This window comes from Heterocephalus glaber, unplaced genomic scaffold (assembly GCF_053883595.1).
Source record: "Heterocephalus glaber isolate CG9 unplaced genomic scaffold, H.glaber_assembly_v1.0 deba00001673, whole genome shotgun sequence".
In the NCBI taxonomy this organism is placed as follows: Eukaryota; Metazoa; Chordata; class Mammalia; order Rodentia; family Bathyergidae; genus Heterocephalus; species Heterocephalus glaber.
In genome coordinates this window covers 12861107-12870893 of record NW_028258410.1, presented here as the reverse complement: position 1 = coordinate 12870893, position 9787 = coordinate 12861107, and the positions used below count along the sequence as shown (strand labels likewise).

General features: G+C 50.5%; 1 pseudogene; it reads left to right on the top strand.

Moving 5' to 3' along the window:
• The first annotated feature begins 8747 nt into the window (after nt 1–8747).
• Nucleotides 8748–9235, top strand: LOC101705845 (large ribosomal subunit protein uL23 pseudogene; annotated as a pseudogene).
• Nucleotides 9236–9787: the final 552 nt, after the last annotated feature.

The window sequence follows — 9787 nt, the reverse complement described above, 5'->3', positions numbered from 1 at the left end:
CTCAATCTACTGAATTTCAGGGTTATCTAAAACATTTTATATAGCATTTAAAATCTGGTTGTTTTCTGTTCATGTCTAGAACTTATTTTGAAATAATTTCAAAAAATAAGATGAAATGATGAGGAGGGTAGATAGACCGTTAATGAGAGAAAGCAAGTTGAGTAAAATGTTAATTATTGAACCCACACCTTGGGAATAAGGATGCTTACAGTTCAATTTTTTCCACTTTTTCATATCTTTGAAAATTTTCATGATCAAAAGAAAAAATGTGCACTTCCTGCTGGAGCAGGTCTTAAGGTGTGGTCATGGAATTACTCATGCTGATGTCTATCTGTTAATGAGCCAACCGATCATAAAATCTGTGTTTCATCTTGTGACTCGAAAGAACACATGAAAGGAAAACAGAAAATTCCTTCAGTAGGATGAAGCCAGATGGAGGCTTTCATGTGAACAAAATCCATTGTTCTTCCTGTGGAGACGGGGTCCAGTGTGGAAGCCGCCCTGGGGTGGGAGGGAAGGGATGGCTCGATGGCCGAGGGGTGGGGAGGCCACCTCGTAGCTGCAGAGGCAGAACAGCCTAGGGATGTCCATCTGGGATCGCAGGGCTGGGGAAGTGGACAGCTCCCCACAGATGGTCCTCTGCCCCCAGCCCAGAGCAGCAGGACATACGGAAACCTTCTCTGTCTTTAAAACCCTCCTTTGTGGGATCTTGGACCACTTGTTTCCCAAGATTCAGAATCTCCACCTTCGAAGTTTGTCCTTTCTTCTGCCCTAAACCTTTAGTGCTGGGCACGGATGGTTGAGCTTGACTTGACACCCCTCACCTCTCATCCCGACCCTGTATGACCTCTGCCCCAAGGCCAGCTTGGCTTTTAGCCGACAGAAGGTGGCAGTGATGCTGGGCTGTCTCTTCAGGTGATAAGAGACCATGCTCTGCCTAGCAAGCTGCAGATCCCTGCTGGCTCCATGACCGGCTGGGCTCACATGCTTGGCTGAAGGGAGAGGCCATGTTGAAGAGGCCATGTGACAAGGAACTGGGTCCCTTGGTTCCCGTCCTGCTATGCGCTGGTCCTGCCAACACCCTTGGAGAGCCTGGAGATGCATCCGCACCCAGTTATGCCTCCACATGAGCCTCAGCCCCAGCCTGCAACCTGCCAGTGGCTTGGGAGAGACTCAGGCAGAATGCCAGCTCAGGTGGCCCAAGACTCCTGACCCACAAACACTGTGAAATAATAAGTACATGTTTCTTGGAGCTATTAAATTTGTGATCACTTGTTTTGTAGGAACACATAAGTAATAGACAGAGCTAGTTTATCTTTGCTCTGATTTCAGTGGGAATGTCTAAGTTAGCTCAGGCTGCTGTGACAAAATATCTTAGACTGGTTAATTTACAAACAACAGAACATCACTGCTCGGTTCTGGAGGCTGAGAAGCCCAAGGTGAAGGTGCCAGCAGATTCAGTGTCTGGGGAGAACCTGTTCCTCGTGGATGGAGCCTTCTGGGGTCCCCATGGAGGCAAAGGGACACACTTTCTCCTTCTGCCTCTTGTCACAGGCACCAACTCTATACTCACACCAATCCTTTGGCTGAAGTGCTTTTCTCTGCCTCTGGGAACGGTGACTTCTCCTCAGCCAGACTTCAGCCCAGGCACCACCTGCCCGAGAAGCCATCCCTGATTCCCAGAGTGCCACACTGTGACTCCTGCAACTGTCACCTGTCCACCAGGCCAGGCTGTGGACAGGAGAGCAGCACTGCATCCACTTGCTGTCCATGGAGTCTCCAGCACTGAGCACCGGGCCCTCAGAGTCACAGGTTAAGTGAGCACTGCCTGAGGAACAGCTCGGACTGGAGGAGGAAGATGTGCCTGGGACCAAGGCCAGGGCTGAGCTGGATGCCCTCAGGGAGAGGGAGAGGAGCTGGGAGGGTCCCCAGCTGAGAACAAGGGATGGAGGGCATCGAGGTGCACCAGCCATGGAGACAGCAGGGACTGGGGCCTCAGGGGCCACGCGGGGAGAAAGGAAGGGCTGGCAGCTAGGCTTTGAGAGTGGGCCCAAGGGAGTGGGATGGGTACCAACGCTTGTCCTTTTGTCTTCGTAAAACAGATCCACTCCCTCCTCAGGGACCTGCATTTCCTGGCTTGTCCTCCAGGGTCCCAGGTAGAGCAGATCTCTGAGCTCTGGGGTGGGGCCAAGACTTTCAGCCACAGTGGTCTTTACAACGAGATCTTGGTGCTCACGCTAAAGCACACATGATGGCACACACAATGACCTTAGTGATATAAAAAGTACCTGCTATATCCAGAAATAGCTAGAAGGAAATATGGCTCCCATCAGTGTGAGATCGTGGGCAATCTTGTCTCTATATCCTTCCAATATCATCACATAACCAAAGAAGACAGAACCTCCCCATGCTGGCACCCTGATCTTGAACTTTCAGCCTCCAGAGCTGGGAGAAAAGACATCTCTGTGATTTAAGCCCTCAGTCTCTGGCAGTTTGTTATGGCAGCCCAAGTAGACCGCCCTCCTTGGCTCTCCATGTGGGTGACCCAATCAGGGGATCATGTCCCCAGGCCAACCACGGTGACTGCTCACAGATGGGCACAGGAACAGCCCACATGGGTCCAAGGCAAGGTCATTCAGTCCTAGGATTTCTCTCTTTCTCCCTCTCTCTTTCTTTCTCTCTTTCTTCCTTTCTTTATTGGGAGAGGCTCTTCTTTCCAGTGAAGGTACTGAGAGCATTGGACAGAAACCTGGAGCCGCTGACCACCATCTTCCTGGAAGAGTGTCTGCCTGATAGAGGAGACAACAAAGACAAAAGCACTGTCCGAGCACCTGGAAACAGCCTTGCCTGAAACCACCTACTTAGTGCTTTTCAGTTACACAATATTTTTTCTGTTGGATTCTTTCATTAGATTTTCTGTCACTTGCAACCTAAACAGTCCTGCTGACACCCGGAAGTGGAACACACATCAGTCACGCATCACTGAATGGCTGGCACGCACATGTTCTGAGAAGCTCATCATAGGCAGTTCTCTTGTGTGGACGTATGTGGACAGATATGGACATGTGGATGGTCAGGGTGTACATATGAAGACCTGGTACAGCCGCTGTCCACTAAGGCTGCCCGAGACATGGTCAGCTCTTGCCACCTCCTTGGATGTCTCCACGAGGTCATCTGCAGGCTCTGTTAGTTGATGACCTAACTCCTCAAACAAGGCCCATCCCAAAGAAAGGCCCAGCTGCTCAGCCCAGTTCTAAGACTATAAATACCACCATCGGCAAGGTTCAAAGGCCGGGGCCAGGTAATGACTACCCCTAATGGGCCCTTCATCCGAGGCAGGTTTCAGCTTGCTGGGCGTGCAGGAAAGCTTCATTCTGGGGAGGCTGCAGCACACACATGGCCTCGCCCTCAGGGATGAGGAGCACTGGAGCTGTGGGCTCTGGCTTCTGGGCCCCAGGCTCAGCACTTGCAAAGCAGAAATGAAACAGTCAGCGTGTGGCTTTCTGCTAGGGACACCAGTAAGTCCCCGGGGGGTCTGGGCCCTGAGTGAACTGGTTCACACCTACACTGGGCATCTGTGAGAGTGGAGACTTCCTGTTGGCCCTTCAAACACCCTGCTATCTGTGCAGAATGCTCCAAAGCACATGGCACCCAGGAGCCACCGTAGTCCGTGTCCTTGCATAATTGAGAACCCTAAGTCACGGAACACAAGTTTGTGACCCGGGCAGAGGCTGTGATGGCAACCCTTAGGTACTAATGGTGTCTGATGGTGGCCGTGAGGCACAATGTCAGCAATCGCCTTTTTGAAAACTGTGATGTTTAGCTTAGTTATTGGTTCAGTGGCCTCCACTCACACACTGAGCCACAAACCCCCAAGGGTGGCCAGGTCTTGCTGAGCTCTCCATGCTAACTGCTGTGAATGCCTTGGTTCCTCGGCCACATGGTCTACACGGGGATCCTGACAGGTTCTGCTGGTTAGGGCTGCAATGAGGAAGAGGAGCAGCAGTGTCTGTTGAGCCCATGTCCTGCACAAGGCATCTTTCAAAGTGCCTTACAGGAACTGCCTAGTTTAATCCAGGCAACATCCCGATGAGGCTGGTACATCTACTCGTCCCATTTTACAGACATGGAAACCAACCCAGAGGAGCCTGAGGAGCCTGTCCAGGGTTACAGACCCACCAAGGGCTAAGGCCAGAAATGCAATCAGGCAGTAGCACAGTAGAGCCTGTCTTTCTGGCTCACTGCTCCCCAGTCGAGCTTGTGAAGAGACATGGGAGATGTCACACCAGTCCTGCACATAGTCATCCATAAATGGAGGCATCTGGTCCCCATTTGGTTCCTTCAAGTACTCAACTCATGCCTTGGGATGCCCAGGGATTAGTACCAAGTGGGCAGATGATGGCCAGGGTTCATCAAACAGTGGACAGGTTACTCTGCACCAGATGCTGGGAATGAAGCAGCAAAAAGACGCAGGCTCTGTCCTGGAGTTTCCTCTGCAGGCAGCAAACTGAGAGGAAGGCCCAAGATCGGATACCTCAGGTAGTGATAGGAAGGAAGAAAGAGCAGCCCAAAGGGAAAGACATGGGGAGGTGCTGAAAGGGGTTGACTCATAGTTCATTTGAAATGTGTTCCTTTTCAGAGTAGGAGGGGCAATGAGAAAATTTCCAAAGGGAATATATTTGTGACTCTGTCACACTTCAGTTACATTAAACGCTATCCTATAGCAATAAAGATGATAATAGGAGCTTTGAAGTGGCAATAGAAAGACAGGGCCGGTGAGGTTGTGCAGAGCGGGTGGGGGGGTGAAGTCCTTACCCCACAGCCACTCTTCATGGCTTTCAGAGCAGCACCAGGTGATGACAGGGACCTGGGCCAGCAGGTACTGGCCACAGCACCTCCCCGAAGCTCGGCCAACTTGGAAGGGACCTCTTGCATCTCTATTCTGCCTAAATTTGTGCCAGTGACAAAAACATCAAATAGGATCTCATTACCTGTGGATAGCACGTAAAGCCTAGAGCCCCAAGACAGATGTTCAAAGGTCCAAACGCAGACACCGCATCCCCAGAAGCTGGGCATAGTGCGAGAAGCCCATCCTGAAGGGCATTTCCAAGCATGTGACAATGGGACAGCTTTCCTGCTGCCTCTGATGCAAAAGAGGGTGGGTACTGTAGGGCTGCAGATCAGTGGGGAGGAAGAGAAACAAAACAGATCTGGGTGCAATTATCTCCTGTCCTGAGTCATGAGGGAGGCACACAAGCCCAAGGGAGGCTGTAATCTCCAAGCACTGGCCTCAGCTGCTGCCTCCCAGTTTCTGCTCCTTCTTCAAAGGCTCCAGGAGCTCAGTGGTGACTTCATTAGCGTTTGGCTTTAGAGCTCCAGCAGGAATCAGCTGTGTAAGGTCCAGGTTGAAGCTGGCCCAGAGATTCTGTAGAGAGCTGGGGAAGGATTTTAAAGTGAACAGAAATGGCAGTTTCTGACCGCAGCTTTCTCCAGCGTCCATGGAAATGTGCTAAGCAAGCGATGGGAAGGAGATCAGGGAGGACCACGGGGCCCCTCCCAGAGCCAGGCAGCTCCTCTGCTCAGCACTTCACACCCTTGCTGCTCCAGTGATGGAGACCTTGCAGGAGGACACCAAGAGTGGCCTCAGAAGAAAAGGCAGGACAGAAACACAGGAAGAAAGTGTGAAGACATCGGAAATGATCGAAACTTCCCCAAGGAGATGGATCGCAGTGGTACATTGCATTAGTCCCTTGCTCCCGCAGCTGCGTACGTGGCTTGCTTGGCTATCTCCTAAAGAAATCCTTCCCGACAAGAACATTCTAATTCTATTAGCGAGGCCTTGGAGCCAGGGGTTTTTGGCTCTTCCTGCCTCTCTAGGGAGCACACGAGGCAAGTGTCACAGCACGAGGCCTGAGCTGGACTCTGCAGGAGCCTGAGGGCCACACCACCCCACAGGGCTGTGGCTCCCATGTGAGGGCGTCCACCTGCAGGGAACACCAAGAAATGTCTCAAAAAGGAGGGATAAGCTCTGGAATTCTGGAGACAGGCAGGTCTGGATTCAGATCCCAGATCCCCCTACTTTCCTGCTGCGGACCTTTGGCCAATTCTGTAAACTCTCCAAGCCTCACTTTCCTGGTGCATGAAATGAGGATGACGAGGCCTTTGTGAGGACTCAGTGAGCAGATGCATGCTGACCACTAGCCAGAGCCTGGCCTGTGGGGTGGGTCCCGTGAAGCCCTCTAATGAGCACTGGCTTTGTGGCAGCCACCAGGTGGAAGGGTGTCCTCAGCGCCCATGGGCACAGGGGGTGGTACTGAGTGTCTTTTAAACATGTGTCTCACCTAGTTCCCCTACACACACAGATGGCATAGGACTCTCGTCACTGTGTCACTCAGAAGCAACCTGCCAGCGGATCACAGCTTACATGGGTTATGGGTGGATTAAAGAACAGGGACAACATGCTGGGCCCTGTGGCACATGCCTGTAATCACTGCACTCTGGAAGGCTGAGACAGGAAGACCACAAGTTTGAGCCTAGCCTGGGCAACTTAGTGACTTAGCAAGACCCTGTCTCAAAATAAAAAATAAAAAAGGGGTTGGGGAGTTAGCTCAGTGTGAAGGCCCTGGGTTAAATCCCCAGGAGTACAGAGAAAGAAAAAAGAAAAAGTAAAATACAGGCCCACCTTCTATGAGTGGAGGCACGGGGGGATGACCCAGCACGTGAAGGGTCACGCTGCGGGTAGTGGCTGCAGAGGTGAGTCCAGAACCCGCAGCCTGGACACAGTCTTTCTCTTCCTCCCTAAGAGTATTTAAGAAGTCATCCCTTTCCCCAAAGTCATATTCTTCAGGTTTTTTTCTTGAAGTCTGTTTTTCCTATGTAGGTCTTTAGTCTGTCTTGGAATGAGTTTTGCTTGTGATACATGGAAGGAGTGAATTTCTTCATAGCACATGGAAAAACAGTTGTCCCAGCAGTATTATTTTTGGAATAGCCCATCCTTTCCCATCATTGTCAATGTCACTTGAGTCATGCAGCAAGTTTCCCTTCTTCTTTCCCCCATTTCTCTGTTGTGTGTCAGTACTCCGCCTCTCAATAACTAGAGTATTGATCTCTCCACAGGTGATGTTGGCAGGGTAAATCCTCCCCACAGGCTCCTCTAAGCTATCGAAGTTATTCACAGCTCTTGTTCTAGCAAATGAGTTTTAGCATCAATTTGTCAAATTCCATTAAAAATGCAACAACCAAAAATGACTGTTGAAATTCCCTTGGACCTCAGTGCATGCGGACACTCTCTTGTCTCAGTAACATTGTCTCCTGCATCCATGTACGAGGCCCGGCCCCCAATTATTCAGTCTTCTTTCATGTGTTTACATGATGTTTTGTGATTCTCTCTGTAACGTTCTCATCAGCATTTTTGGAGTTATATTCTGAAGACCTTCACTGGAAGGAAAGGGGTCCTGGGGTTCCCGTGACCCATTAGCTCTGCTTTCAGGTGAGACGCTGAGATGGCATTGGGGTCTCCCAGATCTGAGCACCCATGGCAGCCCAAGGGGCTGGGAACTGCGGGGAGAGAGGCAGGGAGAGTGAGTGTGAGAGGGATAAAGAGGGCCTCGTGGGCAAGCCATTCCCAGGAAGGGACAAGGCAAGGTCATGGCTGAGGGCAGGAGCGGGTGCCCTGGGTGAACACGGAAGAGCATGACGGGAGAGACTGCAGCCCAAGAATGGAGCAGAGCACTCCCAAGTTCTAGGGAGGAGAAGCTGATGTTAGAGTTAACAAAATCCAGAATCTTGAGGAAGGCCAAAGGTAACTTTTGACCAAAAAAGACAGATCCCATGATCAGACTGATGGGTGGACACAGAAATAGAACCTGAGCATTGCTCCTGCTGCCTGGCATTTCCACTGCAGCTGGAAGATAATGCTGGATTAGCAGCTCTGATCACACAGCTGATATTTACAGAACACCGTTGTAGGCCAGGTGCTGTTCAGAGCTCTTTACCGTATTAACTCACTTAATTCACATAAAATCCTGCAAGGTAGGTACCTGTCTTAGTCATTTTCCATTGTTGCTGGAACAAAATACCCCACACTGGCAGCTAAAAGGAAGGCAAGGTTTATTTGGCTCACGTTTAAATCCATGGTGGGCTGGCTCCAAGGCAGGACAGCAGGGCAGAGGGGCATAGTGCAGAGCCGCTCACAGCATGGCAGACAGGAAGCAGGGAGTCAAAGGAGCCGGAAGGGAGACACAGTCTTCCAAGTCACACCCACAGCATCCTGCCTCTCCCAACCAGACCACAGAGCTGACAAGTCAGCTATGATGCGTCTGTCATCCAGGTACCTTGCAATGAGCCTGCCTGTGATCCCACGAGGCTTTAGGGGACATCTAGATGTGTACCACCCCACCCCATCATCCCTATCTTACAGGCAGAGAAACTGAGGCCCCAAGAGATTGAAACTTTTCTCAGTTATACAGCTAGGAAACAGCAGAACTCAGATGGAAACACAACCATGGCAGTGTGGGGCTACCCCCCAACTAACCACTAAGGAAACCAAAGGGCTAGGAAGTTGGGCTAATGGCATGGATTCTGCTCATGACTGGTGAGCCTCAAGCCACTTTGGGGTTTTTTTTTTGTTTTTTTGGTGCTAGGGATTGAACTCAGGACCCTGTGCTTGGGAGGCAGGCAGCAGAACCACTGAGCTAAATCCCCAGCCCTCAAGCCACTTTTGAAAGAGGTGTCAGCTTTTTACCAAGATGGCGCCAAAGGCGAAGAAGGAAACTCCTGCCCCTCCCAAAGCTGAAGCCAAAGCAAAAGCTTTGAAAGCCAAGAAAGCAGTGCTGAAAGGCATCCACAGCCACAAAAAGAAGAAAATCCGCACGTCACCCACCTTCAGCCGCCCCAAGACACTGCGACTCGGCAGCAGCCGAAATACCCTCGGAAAAGAGCCCCCAGGAGAAGCAAGCTTGACCACTATGCCATCATCAAGTTCCCCCTGATCGCAGAGTCAGATATGAAGAAGATAGAGGACAACAGCACACGCGTGTTCATTGTGGATGTCAAGGCCAACAAGCACCAGATCAAACAAGCTGTGAAGAAGCTCTATGACATTGAGGTGGTCAAGGTCAATACCCTAATCAGGCCTGATGGAGAGAAGAAGGCGTATGTTCTACTGGCTCCTGATGATGATGCTTTGGATGTTGCCAACAAAATTGGGATCATCAAACTGAGTCCAGCTGCCTAATTCTAAATAGACATTATTTTCACCATAAAAAAAAAAAGAAAGAGGTGTCAAACCAACTTGACATCAAATGTGGTAGATATAGAAGTGATGGCACACCGGAAGCCCCATGACTGTGAGCCAATCAGAGAAGTTCTCCAACTAGAAGTGTGCCGACCGTCCCTCTGCCTGCCCCTATTTTCTTCCCCACAAGTGACCCGTCTGGACTCCACGCTAATGAGTCGACTGAGCAGGTCTGAATTGCTGATCATATTTCTTCTTGAAACCAACTTGCTCATGAGAAAACCTGGCACTGGCAAATGAACTTGAGTGACAACAATCATTCTGAGATGGAACAGCTGAGTCCCAGGGATCCAGCCACTTGCACCACCAGCACATGTAAAACTAATTACGGTGGACCCTCGAGTTACAATCGGCCTGATATACAAACAACTTGAGTTACTTAAATTAATGGGAAGATTCACCTGGCTCTTGTTATCTATAATGTATACCCAGGTAAACATCCAGATCTCAGCTGTACTGACTTACAACAAACTTGAGTTACAACCAGCCCTT